This window comes from Acinonyx jubatus, chromosome A2 (assembly GCF_027475565.1).
Source record: "Acinonyx jubatus isolate Ajub_Pintada_27869175 chromosome A2, VMU_Ajub_asm_v1.0, whole genome shotgun sequence".
Classification (NCBI taxonomy): Eukaryota; Metazoa; Chordata; class Mammalia; order Carnivora; family Felidae; genus Acinonyx; species Acinonyx jubatus.
The window spans coordinates 162,192,984-162,208,195 of record NC_069383.1 but is presented as its reverse complement, the minus strand read 5'-3'; the positions used below and the strand labels follow the sequence as shown (position 1 = coordinate 162,208,195).

The 15,212-nt window shown below is 55.9% G+C and overlaps 1 non-coding gene across 1 annotated transcript; it reads left to right on the top strand.

Annotated features, from left to right (window-relative positions):
- Nucleotides 1–12,306: 12,306 nt before the first annotated feature.
- TRNAG-UCC (transfer RNA glycine (anticodon UCC)) lies at nt 12,307–12,391 on the top strand. Its single transcript has one exon. It is a non-coding gene; the product is annotated as a tRNA-Gly (tRNA).
- The last annotated feature ends 2,821 nt before the right edge of the window (nt 12,392–15,212 follow it).

Sequence of the window (15,212 nt, the reverse complement as noted above, 5' to 3'; positions counted from 1 at the left end):
ACTAAGATCCTTCGGATAGAACTGATCTTCTCTGTGAGCAGGCACTTTTTCTGTGAAAAACCAGTTAAAAATAACGACAGTTCCCTACTAGCCAACCAACTAGTTAAATAGTGATGGTTAAGGTGCCAGGTCTTGAGCTAGGTGTTTTTTTTTTTTTTTTTAACGTTTATTTATTTTTGAGACAGAGAGAGACAGAGCATGAACGGGGGAGGGGCAGAGAGAGAGGGAGACACAGAATCCGAAGCAGGCTCCAGGCTCCGAGCGGTCAGCACAGAGCCCGACGCGGGGCTCGAACTCACAGACTCTGAGCCGAAGTCGGACGCTCCACCGACCGAGCCACCCAGGCGCCCCCAGAACTCACATTTCTAAACCTCTCCACAGTGAACCCAGCCAGTAGAGAAATCGGTCACAAATGATGGCAAAGTAGGCGTGTTAGGGCTGCAGGAATGGGAAGGAAAGAGGCAGGAGCCCTGAGTGGCTGGCAAGGGGGAGTCTGGGTCACTCGCCTGGCTGAGCCGGTCCCCGCTGCCTCCTCCCTTCCCTCGCTGCCCCTCAACCCCCTCCATCTCGAGGCCAGGCCACCGCATTGTTCGGGGATATTCTTAGCTCTGCACCATCAAAGCAGCACAGTCGGAAGGCTAAACGTAGGGAGAGATGGGACGTCAGAGGGGGAGCGATGGGGACACTTGTCTGTCTCCCCACACCCCCCGCCCCCTCGAAGCGGCTGGAATTTCCCCGGGACTGGGTTTCTCGCTCATTCTCTCGTGGTTGTGGGTAGCCTGGCAAATTCGGCCTCACCATGCGGCATTGGGCACGTGGCTTTCTCTCCCTGAGCCTCAGTCTCCTCGTCTGTGAAATGGGTATGATAACAGTGCTCTCTCCTGGAGGGTGATGGTGGGGGGCGGATTACATAAACCAAGGGCAAGCCACGGAACTTGGCACAGAGTAGGTGCTCCGTTACCCGGTTCCTCCACTGCGCGGTCTCCGGGTCCAGCTCACCGCTGGAGGGTCACGTAACAAATAAACGGCACTGAGGCTCCAACAACCAAGTACGGCTCGTCCGCAGCCACTGGTGATACTGGGCAAGCCGGGTCCTGCCCTGACCTCGATTCGCTCATCTGAAAAATGGGGGTCACAACAGCACCCGCCTCCTGAGCGCTAAATAAATAGGCAGCGAGGGGCGCCGGGGGGTGGGGGGGGGCTCAGTCGGTTAAGCGTCTGACTCCGGCTCAGGTCATGATCTCACGGTTCATGAGTTCGAGCCCCGCGTCGGATTCTGTGTCTCCCTCGCTCTCTTCCTCCTCCACTCCCGCTCTCTCTTTCAAAAATAAATAAACATTAAAAAAGTTTTCAAAAGATAAATAAAGGGGCCGCGATGCTGGGAAGGGCGTCCCCCATCGGGCAGCTGGCCTGAAACAGGCCCGTGGGGCTGAGGCCTTTCTCTTTCCCTCTTCTTCAGCCGGCCCCTTCCCCCGCTGGCCTGTCACCCTTCAGGCAGGGACACAAGGCCCCTGTCCGCTCTCCCCGCTTGCCATTTCCACTGTTCCCCAGCACGGCATGTGCCTCAGCCTTTGCTCTGCCCACGGTATGCACAGCCCCGTGGTGTTCAGCAAAGACATTAATTCCACGAACGATCTGACTCCCTTCTAGAAATTTCTCTCCCGTGAGGAAGTAAGGCCCCACGCGCTCAAGAACCCATTGCGATGGCTCCAAACCGACTGCAAGGTCCCACAGTTTGGTTGTTACACACACACGCCCTGGGGCCAGGCGGCCTCGGCCTTGCCTTGCCTCGACACCCGCTGACTTGCTCTGCAACAGCCGCTAAGCTACTGTCCCTCTCTGTGCTTCAGGTGCTCACTTGTGAAGCCTGGTTGGCGGGAAGGGTTTAATGAGTTAATCCTCATAAAAAGTAGGTTTGCCAAGCGTTAGTTTCGATCTGATGGGCAGCCTGACTGGGCCCTGCGAGCCCAGATGCCTGGTGGGGCCTCCCTAGGTTCTCTCTGGAACTTTCCTGTCTGCTCCCTTGTTCGCTCCCGGGCCCTGCCCTCGCCTCTGTGAACCGAGGAACCCTGCATGGAATTCTCTCCCCGCCCCCTTCCTGAGCCAGCCAGCTCTGTCTGCAGGACCCTGACCTGCCTGGAACGCCCCCCCCCAAAAAAAACCGGGGTGCAGTAAAGAGAGAGGGAAAGGAAGGCAGGGCGATCAGAAGGAGGGATGGCACCAGTTGGTGTCTCCAGGACATTGGGGAGGGGGTCCGTTTGAGAGGGGACACAGGGGGACACCAGTTCCGGGGGTCCAACGCTACAAGCTGTCCCTGGATGGCAAAACTGAGGCACGCCCGGCCTTTCCTGCCCTCTGCTGGCGGGGGGAAGGGAGGCCCGGAGCCGAGAGGGGGGCTGGGCGAAGGGGAGGGGGCAACTGGGGGGGGGGCGGCCGAGACAAAGCAGGATGGGGGTCTGTCCGACAGCAGCCCGGCCTTAAGGACAGCGGGCTCCGCGCATTGGCACTGTCTCCGGAGCCGGCACAGGGCTGAGGGAGGGGCGGTGCGCCCCCCCAATGGAGCCCCCCCAAGCCAGCCAGGCTGGGGGAGCTGCGGCCCCGCCCACCTTGTGGCAGAGGGCGGGGCCGAGGGGGGTGGCTGAGCGCCAATGAATTCAGCTCCACGAAAGCCAATTAAAGCCTGCAGGGGGCCCAATGGGAGATGGGGGGGGGGTCCCCACGTGAGCCAGGCTGGGGGGGGCCCTTGGAGAGAGACCTGCGTGGGGGCATCGCAGGAGGGGTAAAGCGCTCCCTTCCCCGGGCTGCGCACACCAAACTCCTGATTAGGAAGACGGAAGCCATCGAGCCCCAGGAGGGTGACAGGGCCCCTGGGGCATAAAACGTGGAGGGACAGCCTGGGAAGCACCCCCTCACCCCTGCCCTTTGCCTCCCACCCCGGAGAATGCTGAACAGGAGGCCGGATTTCCTTGGTCAACAAGGGTCAGCTGGTCCACCCCTTGGCCAGCCACGGCTCAAGGGGTCCACTCCTTCAAGACCCTGGCAGGGAAAAGCAGGCCTTGCCTCCGGGAAGCCTTCCAGGAATGCTGCAGGCCCTTCTCTGGGGCCCTCCCCTCTTGTCTGTCCCCTCTCTGCCTCCCCGCCCCTGGGAACCTCCTCCCCCTCCCTGAGCCCCACCTCTGAGACTTCCTTCCCTTCTCTGAGCCACACTCAGACTCCCCCCCCCACACTCTCTGAGCCCCCTTTCCCTGTCTGAGCCCTTCTCTCTAAACCTTCCTCCTCCTCCGGAGACCCCTTAGCTCTCTGTCCCTGGGACCTGGGGCTTGAAGTCTCAGCTGGGCCTGGCTTTGAGGGGCTCGAGGATTCTTGCCCAGCAGGTTTCTGGGATGGGGGAGGGGCCTTCCAACCACCCCCCCCCCCTTCTCAGCAGCAGAGCAGGGGGCTGTGAGTCTACAGTCAATATTTTGGGGGTGACATGGGGCGGGGGCCGCAGTTTGAGACCACTCTGTGGCTGTCAGCCGTGGGGGTACACCCGGGGATTCGGTGCGTGGAGGAGGGGAGCATGGCTCGTGAATGAGCGTGTGCGAGCCCACTCACAGGGGCCACCGTCTACACACACACACACACACACACACACACACACACACACGGATGGGCGCGTGCACTTTTGCCCACAGGAAGGAGGCTAAGGAGACCCAGAGACAGAGACTCGATGACAAGAGACAGATTTGGGGAAGGGCTGGGAGCACACACCTGGGTAACAAGAAGCAGCCCTGGGAGCATTTAGAGGCCGGGCATTCCTGGAGCCGAGAACAGCAGGTGCAAAGGCCCTGAGGCAGAAACAAGCTGGTTGGCGGATAAAGAACCCAGGTGATGGGAACGGTGAGTGGTGAGGCCCAATGAGCAGTAGGGCCTGAGCCACGGGGTGGCACACAGGGCTGAAGAGGGCGAACTCTGGAGCCACGCTGCCTGGCTTCCAGTTTAGCTGGCCAAGTTTGCCTTCCAGCAACCTGAATGCTCCATGCCTTATCTTCCCCACCTATATAACGGGTGGGAAAGAGTATCTGCTTCCGGGGCGCCTGGGGGGCTCAGTCGGTTAAGCTTCCAACTCTTGATTTCAGCTCAGGTCATGATCTCACGGTGTGTGAGTTCGAGCCCCGCGTCGGGCTCTGTGCTGACAGCTCGGAGCCTGGAGCCTACTTCCCATTCTGTGTCTCCCTCCCTCTCTCTCTCTGCTCCTTGCCCGCTCACACTCTGTCTGTCTCCCTCTCTCTCTCTCAAAAACAAACATTAAAAAGTGCTAAAGTAAATAAAAATAAATAAATACAAAAGTTGTCCAGAAAAACCGCCAAGGCAAAGACCGGCTTGGTTGCCAGGAGGCCCCGGGCATTTTGCGACCAAAGCAATTGGCCGCCTTCTCGTGGTTAAGTTTCAGGATCTGGATGGTTGTTCGTCTCATCTCAGCAAAACCCCGGGCTCCCCTAGTGGCCCCTGAACTTGGGCAGTCACAGCAGCCGCCGGTTTTAAATTCTGCCCAGAAACAGTTAAGTTCTTCAAAAGAACCCTGTTTCCCAGGCCTTACCTGCAGAGACAGGCCTCAGAGCAGCCAAAAGGGAACAGTGGCTTGGGGACCGGAAAGGCGCTGTTTCCAGGACCCAGATGTCCCCTCCTGGGAACACTCTAGTAACCATGCCTTTTAACTTCTGATGCTCTGCCTTGCTGACCCTGGACGAGGGCCCCTCCCAGCTCATTCCCAGAGACAGTGAACAACCTGTCCATCAGTAGGTTTTTCAAAGACAAACCAGCCGATCCAGAGCCCCCGCCCCCAACACCCCTTCCGTGGGGTTCTCACACTCAGGGTCGCTACCTCCTGCCCTGATCCCCTGGGGCTGGTGCCAGGGGGACTAGGGACGGGGACTAGGGACGGCTCCCAGGTCCCAGGGACCGCTGAAGTTATTCCTACGAGCTGGTGCTAAACCTGCTACCCCTACCTTACCCTTTTCTTTGTATGGAAACTGCAGTCACGCCTCTTGCCTGGTCCGCCCCCGCCGCCCCCCCCACCCCCGTGTGGGCCTGTGGGGTGTGGTGAGCCCCCGCCTTCTGGAAACTAAAACACTTTCTTGTCAATGGCAATTGTCTCTTCATCTGCTGGCCTTGGTAAATCTCAACATTTAATACACTATATATATATATATATATATATATATATATATACACATTTTTTTTTTAAGTTTGTTTATTTTTGACAGAGAGAGAGAGAGAGAGAGAGAGAGAGAACACAAATGGGGGAGGGGCAGAGAGAGAGGGAGACAGAGGATCCCAAGCAGGCCCTGTGCCCACAGCAGCAAACAGCCCAAAACTCACAAACCACGAGATCATGACCTGAGCCAAAGTCAGACACTCAACCGACTGAGCCTCCCAGGCACCCCATACACTATATTTTAAAACTCATCTACTTCGGGGGCGCCTGGATGGCTCAGCTGGTTAAGCGTCCCACTCTCGATTTCATGATCTCACGGTTTGTGGGTTCGAGCCCCGCGCCGGGCTCTGTGCGGACAGCTCGGAGCCCGGAGCCTGCTCCAGATTCTGTGTCTGTCCCTCCCCTGCTCATGCTTACGTGCACTCTCTCCCTCTCAGAATAAATCAATAAACTCCAATCAAAAATACAACTTATTTATTTTTTTCTCACACTTTGGTAAAATACCCATAAAACCTGTTTCTCGTCCTAACCGTTAGGAACGCTAGGCCACTGTGCCCACCGCCCGTCGCCAGACCCTTTTCACCCTGCCAGACGGAAACAGCGTCCCCGTGAAACACTAGCTGTCTGTTCCCACCCTCCCTCCAGCCCATGCACTGTATTTTGAGACACACGCACCTGCAAAGTTTCTCCCACGCCTGTGTGCAACTGTGGTCCACAGGATGTCATTGTAGTATCCTTCAAAAGCCATCATCAGAGTGTTCCCTAATGGGAACTGGCTAAGTCATTCCCTTTATGTAAAAAGATGGCAAAACTGTATCGAATGTTTGAAACTTGCTAAGAGAGTAAACCTGAAAAGGTCTCATCACAGGGGGGAGACTTTATAACGATGTGAGGGGAGGGATGTTGGTTAAACAGGTGATCACTGTGGCAATACATAGGAATGTCTAATCATTACCTTGTATGCCGTGTTTTAACACAATGTTATAAGTTAATAATGTCTCAGTAAAACTGGGGGAGGGGCGCCTGGGTTCCTCGGTTGGATGGGCGTCCGACTTCGGCTCAGGTCATGATCTCACGGTTCGTGGGTTCGAGCCCCACATCGGGCTCTGTGCTGACAGTTCAGAGCCTGGATCCTGCTTCCGATTCTGTATCTCTCTCTCTCCCCTCTCTCCCTCGTACTCTGTCTCTCTCTCTGAAAAATAAACATCAAAAAAAATTTTTTTAAAAAAACTGGGGGAAAAAAGTAACAGAGAATACACAGACACCCACCCACACATACAGAGCAAAAGCTCCATAATGGGCATAGAGCTTGCTTTAAATTTTTTTTTTTTTTAATTTTTTTCAGCTTATTTTGAGGGAGAGAGAGAATCCCAAGCAGGCTTCCTGCGGTCAGCGCAGAGCCCGACGCGGGGCTCGAACTCACAGACCGTGAGATCATGACCTGAGCCAAAGTTGGAACGCTTAACCGACTGGGCCACCCAGGCGCCCCAGATCCTATTTTTTTTTTTAAACAGGGTGGTGGGATTTGAAAGGATGTGGGAGATCAGGTCAATGAAAACTCAACGAAATGACAGTAAGGAGGGAAGGCCAGGGAGGAGGGAGAGACAGAGATGGGCGAACCAGCCTGAATTCCCTCGGAACGCGTCCCCCACGCTGTCGCTCGCGGCCATTCTGCCTAGAAAGTTACCGGCGGGGATGGCGGGGACTCTGGCTCCTTAAAAAGCGCCTTAAACGAGTCCTTGAACACGGTGACTTTATGGCTAATCCCTCTGCGGTGTGTGGTTTTTCCATTCCTTCCAGATCTTTGCTAACGAACGCGCTCTGCTTCTGCGAGCAAAGTTTATGAGGTTTACAGGGTCCCCTGCAGGTGTCCCCGGGTCACACGGATCATGCAGTCCTGACCTCGCGTGTGTGGGTTTCCACGTGGATGTACGTTTCCAGTTCTGCTGAAGGGCTGGGTCCCCCGGAAATTCTATGTCTGACTTCGGGAGGAACCGCCAGACTGTTTACTTCCGCAGTAACTGCCCCGTTTTGCTTCCCCACCAGCCACGTGTGACGCTTCCAACGTCCCCCCCTCCTCGCCGGCCCGTGCTCTGGTCTGCTTTTTTGTGTTGTCACTGTCCTCATGGGGGTGAGGCGGTCTCTCCTCGTGGTTCAAACTTGTATCTTCCCTCTGACCATGACTGTCGGGCGTCTTTTCCTCATTGGCAGGATTTGTGTCTTCTTGGAGATACGCCTATTCGGATCATTTGCTTTTTAAATTCTTTCTTCTTTTAATTGTTCTTTTCCATTAATCTTATTTTTTTTTTAAGTCTATTTGTTTTTGAGGGGGAGGGGCAGAGAGAGAGGGAGACAGAGAGAATCCCAAGCAGTCTCCAGCTCTCAGCATGGAGCCCGATGCGGGGCTTGAACTCACAAACCATGAGATCGTGACCTGAGCCGAGATCAAGAGTGGGACGCTTAACCGACTGAGCCACCCAGGTGCCCCTCTTTTTTTTTTTTTTTCCTTTTCTTTTTTTTCATTTTTTTTCTTTTTTTTCTTTTTTTTTCTTTTTTTTCATTTTTTTTATTTTGTTTTCTTTTTTTTCATTTTTTCTTTTTTTCATTTTTTTCATTTTTTTTCATTTTTTTCATTTTTTTCATTATTTTTCATTTTGTTTTCTTTTTTCTTCTTTTTTTTCATTTTTTTTCATTTTTTTTCTTTTTTTCATTTTTTTTCTTTTTTTACGTTTTTTTTCATTTTTTTTTTCATTTTTTTTTTTCATTTTTTTTTCAGTGCCCAGTCACCCTGCCTGGCAAGAAGCCATTCTCCTCCCCACTTTACAGATGAGGAAACTGAGGCTCAGAGAGGGGCAGTGTCTTGCCCAGAGTCACAGACCAAGAGCGAGTCATGGCCAGGACTGGAGGCCAGGCTGATGTGACCCTGGTGACCAGGGGGTGGGGGGAGGCGCTCCTGGGTGGGTGCCCCACCCACAGAGGAGGGAGGGAGGGGCCTCTATTCCAGCTCAGCGCAAAAGGGGCCCCCAAGGCCTTGGAGAGAAATGAAGAGGGAAATGGGAGGCAGAGGCTGGTCTCAAGGCCACATCCCTCCCCGGAGGAGCCCCACCCCTGCCCCCACCCCCAACATCCCCCCGGGGCCCACGCAGCCGCACAACTCGAGGGCCACGCTGGCACGCGGCCATAGGTACACACGCGTGTGCGCGTGCACACACACACAGGCCCCCGCGTGCACACTCCGCTTCTGATTCTTCTAAATCAAAGCTTCCGTGAGATTCTAGGTCAGGCAAGTGGCCTCCCTGCCTCCTCCTGGTAGGGCCTTCAGAGCACTAGTGTGAGAGGGTGTGTGTGTGTGTGTGTGTGTGTGAGAGAGACAGAGAGAGAGAGAGAGAGAGAGAGGTGGGGGGGCAGAGATGGGGTAAAACCACACCAGAGAAGGATGGAAGCAGAGTCAGGGATGGGGCGGCGGGGAGATGGAGAGGACGGGGGGCCCTCCCTCCGGTCCCTGGCTGAGCTGGCCTCCTACGTCAGTCCTCAAAATAGGCCCTTGAGATGAGGAATGTTTGACTGAATTTTCCAGAAGAGAAGGTGGAGGCTGGGAGAGGCCCAGCTCAACTCTTAGTGACCTGACTGGAGTCCCTTTGCAAATCGGAGGCTGGGGTCTGGACCATTAGCTCTGCTGGGTGGGAGTGTACCCCTCCTTTTTGCTTTCTTTTTTTTACTATTAATTGCTTTTAATTTATTTATTTTTGAGAGCAAGAGACAGAGAGAGAAAGAGAGAGAGCAAGGGAGGGGCAGAGAGAGAGGGAGACCCAGAATCTGAAGCAGGCTCCACACTGTGAGCACAGAGCCCGACAGGGGACTCGAACCCAGGAACCAGGAGATCATGACCTGAGCTGACGTTGGGCGCTTAACCGACTGGGCCACCCAGGCGCCCCCGGATTTCTTTTAAATGGTTTCACCCAGGGGCGCCTGGGTGGCTCAGTCGGTTAAGCGTCCAACGTCGGCTGGGGTCATAATCTCACGGGCGGTGAGTTTGAGCCCCGCGTGGGGCTCCGTGCTGACGGCTCGGCGCCTGCTTTGGATTCTCTCTCTCCCTCTCTGCCCCTCCCCTGCTCCCACTCTCTCTCCCAAAGATAACTAAATAAACATTAAAAACACCATAAATGGTTTCCCAGAAAGATCCAGATCCCCAGCTCCTCTGGAAAGAAATTAGCCCATGGGGCTGGACCCACTGCAGGGACCCGGTGGGAGGTCCTAAGACCCGCCTGGGCAGCAGAGGGGCGGCATGTGTGGCTCTGGGCGGTGCTCTGGGAGGTGTGCGAGGGTGGGGGCAAGGGGGGCCCTGGTCCTGGGGTCTGGCCCCGCCTTCTCGCCCTGCCAACCGCCCCAGGGCATTTTCCCAGGACAATGGAGATACATCCCCCTCCATCCTACCCCCTCCCTCCTCCTCCCGCCCTCCCCTCTCTCCTTCTCCCTCCTCCCTTCCCCTCTCCCAGCTCCCGGTGGGGAGAAGTGGCCTCAGGCTGCCATCAGCTCCAAGGGGCTTAAGTGGCCCAGTTCCGGGGCTGGCTGGCACCCTTCGAAGACACCATTAGGGTAATGAGCTCTCGGCCCCTCCCAGCCCCAGAGCTTGGCAACCACAGAGGGGGTGTCCCGGGCCCACTGGGCTGCCTGCCTGCAAGGGGAGGGGGCAGGGAACCCGGACGGAGAGCCCTAGAGACGCACACAGGGTCAGGTGGGGGCAGGGAGCCAGAGACGAGGCAGGCGGAAGAGAGATGCAGAGAGCGAGAGACGGAGAGACAGAGGGAGACAGAGGAAACTGAGACGGGAGACAGATCAGAGGTCAAGGGAGGAGGGGGAGGGAAATGAGAGCAGAAGGAAAGCAGGAGAGACCGAGGCTGGACCGAGAGCAGGACAGGCCGGGAGCCAGGGAGGAGGGAGAGACGAGAGAGAGAGAGAGAGAGAGAGAGAGAGAGAGAGAGAGAGAGGCGGCAGTGGGAGGGGGAGATGAGAGAGAGAGAAGCTCGCGCGGAACAATTGAGGTAGAAGACACAGTCTTTTACAACCTAATCTTGGCAGCGCCAGTCATCACCTCTGTGTGACCGCATCTATTGGTCACACGGACCCAGCCTGACACAGAGAGGGAGAAGCCTACCCCGCTGTAAACACCAGGAGGCGGGGGTCGTGGGGTCCATGTTGGAGGCTGAATTGGACCTGAGTTCCCTGCTCTGAGGCACGGGCTCACCAGCATCTGTCACATAGTAGAGACACGCTCATTTTCCAGGGCATCAGCGTCTCCTCGTCTCGAGTCAGTTCTCTGGGGATCTGCACAAGGACACTGGCCCTCTTTAGGGATCTTTTTGCTTACAAGGGAAAGCAACGCAACTCAAACTGCCTTGAAAAACAGATACAATAAGGTGGGGGGGGGGCGTGCTGGCTTGTGGACTGGGAAGCCAGGATTAAGCTGGCTTCAGACACGGCTGCCTCCAGGGGTTCAAACATGATCGTCGCTGTCTTGCAACCCTCCCCGCAGTCACCAGCTCCCCAGACCTACACCCTTCTCTCCTAGCAACTTGGGTGGACACAGAGACTCTTCCCTACCGGATCCGGCCAGAGTCCCAGTGAAGGATCCGATTGGCTCAGGGGGGATCACCGGCCTATCCCTGAATCAGTCACCGCGGCCGACATTTCTTGGCCCTTTTTGTCTTCCGGAAGCTTCTCTGGGTCTGAGGCGTTCTGCTATAGCATTTAAATGCACCCGGTTTAGGGCCACATTGCTTAGGATCAAATCTCCCCGTCTGCTGCTTCAGAGCTGTGGGTTCTCGGAAAAGATACCTAACCTCTCTGTGCTCGGTTTCCTCGTCCGTCAAATGGAATTGCTTTGAGGATCACACGAATTAAACCCTATCAGATTCTAGAAGGTTGCCGACATCCAGGAGCATTAGAGGTAGCTGGCCTTGGCCGATGTTCGGGTACTTTTTTTCTGGTGTGAGTTCCGTTGCTGGCGAACATCACCCTTCCCCCATCCCCTAAGTTAACCGTTGACGCCGTCCCCCAAAAAGATGTCCGGTCATTTTCCTAGGCGGGATTGCCCTTCTCTGCTCCCCCCGAAGTCCCGTGGGAGCCACGGGAGCTGCTTTGACCAATTAAATGGGAGCTGAAGTGACACGTGCCCCCTCCGGACGGAAACTTCTACAGCCAGGGTACCACTTGTCACATTGCCTCTTTCCTTCAGCTGCAGTGACCGGCAAGTCGGAGGGGGCAGTGGCTCCACCAACCGGTACCTGTAGAAGGAGGACGCAAGACATCCTCAGCCAAACCCCGACAGAGGGATGAACGCAAGCAGGAGATGCATCTTGGGCCACTTTTGAGCCACGGAGATCTGGGGGATGTTTGTTACCGCGTATAACCTTCCCTAACTGATACACCCCTGGGTTTCTGACATCTCCTTGTCTCCACCACAGACACAACCAGAGATCTTGCGTGACCTGGTCCAATGTGACGTAGTGTGACTGTTGGTACGTCTACATCTAGGACAACAGGAGTCATTTTTGTGCCTGTGACCTTGGCAACATCAGACACCGGGCAGAGGGCTTGGAAGAAAGCACTGTCCGTGCCACGATCTCCCCTGACGTCTGTACATCTCTCCACCCTTTCTCATAGCTGGCTCTTCCCGGACCAGCGACATTTTAAAGCTCTGCCTCTCAATCTTGCTAATAATGACTCATTTTTTATCCCTATTCTAGTAGTGATCCTTCACTCAGAGAAATTGCCTACCGTTCCCTCCCACACCTCCCCCCCCCCCCCCAGCTCCACGGCCACCGGCAGGAAAAGAGCTTCATCTGGCATCACTGTGTGGCCCAGCCCCCGTCCCTGCTGGACTCAGTTTACCTTGTGGTGGTTCAGATGTGGTTTCTTGAGGGGTGTTCTGGCCCTGCCGTTCAGTGTGGCTGCAGTGTGACTGTCCTTTGCTTTGGTTGAGCTGGGAGCCTGATGTCACAGAAATTGTGGTCTTTAAACAAGACTCTCTGCTCCATTCTGTGTAAAACAGTCACCCGTGCAGATTTCACCTTCCTTACTACATCGGTTAAGATTCTCTGGGTCGGGGCGCCTGGGTGGCTCAGTGGGTAGAGCATCTGACTTCCGCTCAGGTCATGATCTCGCAGTTTGTGGGTTCGAGCCCCGCGTCGGGCTCTGTGCTGATGGCTCAGAGCCTGCAGCCCGCTTCGGATTCTGTGTCTCCCTCTCTCTCTCGGCCCCTCCCCCCGCTCACACTCTGTGTCTGTCTCTCTCAAAAAAATAAGTAAAACATTAAAAAAAGAAGAAGAACAGAAACACAGCCTCTGCATGGAGCATGGCATGACTATGTGCTCCCTGACTTAGAACTTAATGGCCTCCCGAGCTCAGCTGCAGGGGATTCTGGGAACTGTAGTTTCTAGGCTTCCGGCCCCCAGCAGCGAGGCAAGTAGAGGGAGAGAGGTCCCAGCCCGTCCACCTCCACACAAGACCCCAGACCAGTGGATGGGACCAGCTGAGACCTTCCAGCCCAGCTCAGCTGCCCTTTGACTGCAGCCGCACGAATGAGCCCAGGCAAGAGTCCCCCGGCCAAGCCACGGAGTCATGACAAATGAGAAATTGTTGTCGTTTAAGCCTCTGCATTTTGGAGGTGGTTTGTTACACAGCAACAGGTAACTGATACATTACTGGCTTGCCGAGAGAATGCCCTGGAATGGACTAACTAATCGGTCCTTTGAAGCAAGCAGACGATGGCTTCGTCGAGGAAGAAGATGCTTGGACAGCTTCTCTCTGTCTCGTCTCTCTTTCTCTCTCCCTCTGTCCCTGTCTCTCTGTCTCTCTCTGCTCTGCCTGGGCTCTGTCTCTCTCCCTCCCTGCCCCTCCCCTCTGTACCTCCGTGTCTCTGCCTCTCTCCCTGCCCCCCTTTAAGCTTGGGACCCTGGGGTGGGGGGCAAACCCCGTTGAGGCAGGTGGTCCGACAACTGACACCCAGGGGATTAGCTGCTCTGCCCCCCACTCCCCGCGCCCCAAGGGATTTGAGGCCGCTGCCTTTTTAACTCCACCTTGATCAAATTTCCTCCCCTTCGCCTGGGAAGTCCCACGCACTCACCATTCACTCTGTACGCGTTCCCAGGCCCGCCACGTCCTCCTGGGTCACCAGACGGCCACATGCCTGATAACGCCACTGCACCTGCCTGGGTCGCAGGATCTAAGCCTCCCACGCCACACCTCCCACCCCCGGCCCCCGACACACACACACACACACACACACACGCACAGCACCTGGATGGCCACCCCCCTTTTTCTCCTGCTTGTCTTGAGGAGACACAAACGTGTGTGAAATTCCTGTTGCTCACCCCCAGTCTTTTAACCTTTGATTTTTTAAAATAATTATAGGCGCCACAGGAAGTAGCAAAAATGGGGCGGCCGTCCCTGGTTCCCTGCCCCCAGCTTCCCCCCTCGTAACATCTTGCAAAACTCTAGCACATTCTCTAAATCGGGGAACCGACTCTGGTAGGAGACTGTCAACTAGACCACGGGGTTTCGCTTCCCAGGTTTTTATTTTCAGCTCCCCTCGTGCACACACAGCGACACGTGTGGGTACACACTTCTGGGGCTGCTCAGGCATGACCCAAGCCCGCGGGTCGCTCCCACAGCGCTGCGTGCACACGCACGCACAAGCAGATTCGAGTGCACGCGCAAACGTGCGCCGTCACGCCCCCGGATGCACAGGGGCACACGGCGAAGCACACGCATGCTTGTGCGGGGCCGCTCAGACGCGCGTGGGGCTCCTGCGTCCACGCCCAGCTTTGAACATCCGTGTAAAAGTCACACGTGAGCAGTGAGATCCGTGTGCCGCTCGTGCACGCGCAGCCACATGCCTGCAATCCATGCAGTCTTACACACACGTTCACACACCTACACAGATGCACACACACACACGCACACACGCACGCGGCCTTGCGCATACAATAACCCATGCTGGAAAAATCCACACAGGGAATTATGATTAATATCATCAGCGTCCCCCCCCCTCCAAATCATACTGGTCACCGTGGTTTCAGGAGGATGCTGTCTGCCTCTCTCCCCTCCCCTCCCCTCTCTCTCTCTCTCTCTCTCTCTCTCTCTCTGTCTCTTGATGTTTGAAGAACACATTTGCCGCCTCGGTGGACGTTTTTCTGGCTTTGAATTTAATAGGTAGAGAAATGTATTCAAAGTTCTGGAAGGGAAGAGAAATAAAGCTGGACCGAGGCCCGCGAGTGGAGCCCTCGCAGCCCCCTCTCCAGGCTCTGTGCTTGTTTGGGTGTCGGAGGAAGGGATCCCGCTGGTGGCTGGGGGTGGGGGGGACCTGGGGTGGCTCTCCCGGACCCCAAAGCAGGTGCTCAGGCCATTAGGCCCCCTGTTCCTCACTCTGCCTGTCCCTCTGTGGTACTTGTGAGACCGAGTTTCTCCTTTAGCCCAGCCTCTCGGCCACTTCCCACCTGACCTCTGACCTCTCCTCAGCACTCCCTCCCCCTTCCCCCACTAACAGATGCCTCAGTGCATCCAAACTTGAACTCGTGCTCCAGACCTTCTAAACCTCGCCCTCATCAAACCTCACCACCACCTGTCCTGCCTCAGGGGCCAGAATCTTGCGAGGCCCCCCTGACTCCTCCTCTGTTTCCAACCCCGGTCCCCACTCCCCCACCCCCCGCACACACACCCAGCTTGGTCTCAGCTGGTATCAGAATCAGGGTCCTTCCAGTGACATTTCCAACCAGGACCCTTGTCACTCGCTTTGCTCCACACGGGCCCGGTTGCAGCCAGTTTGGGCCACGTTCCCTTGCATCCATCCCAGGGCCTTTGCACATGCTGTGCCCCCCCTCCAGTAATGCTCTCCTGACTGCTTCTCTTAGCTGTGCCAATGCATTCTCCGGTCTCAGCTCGGACATCGCCTCCTCGGGGAAGCCCGCCCTGGTCACCTGTTACGTGCTCACTGATGTCACACTACACTTTCCTC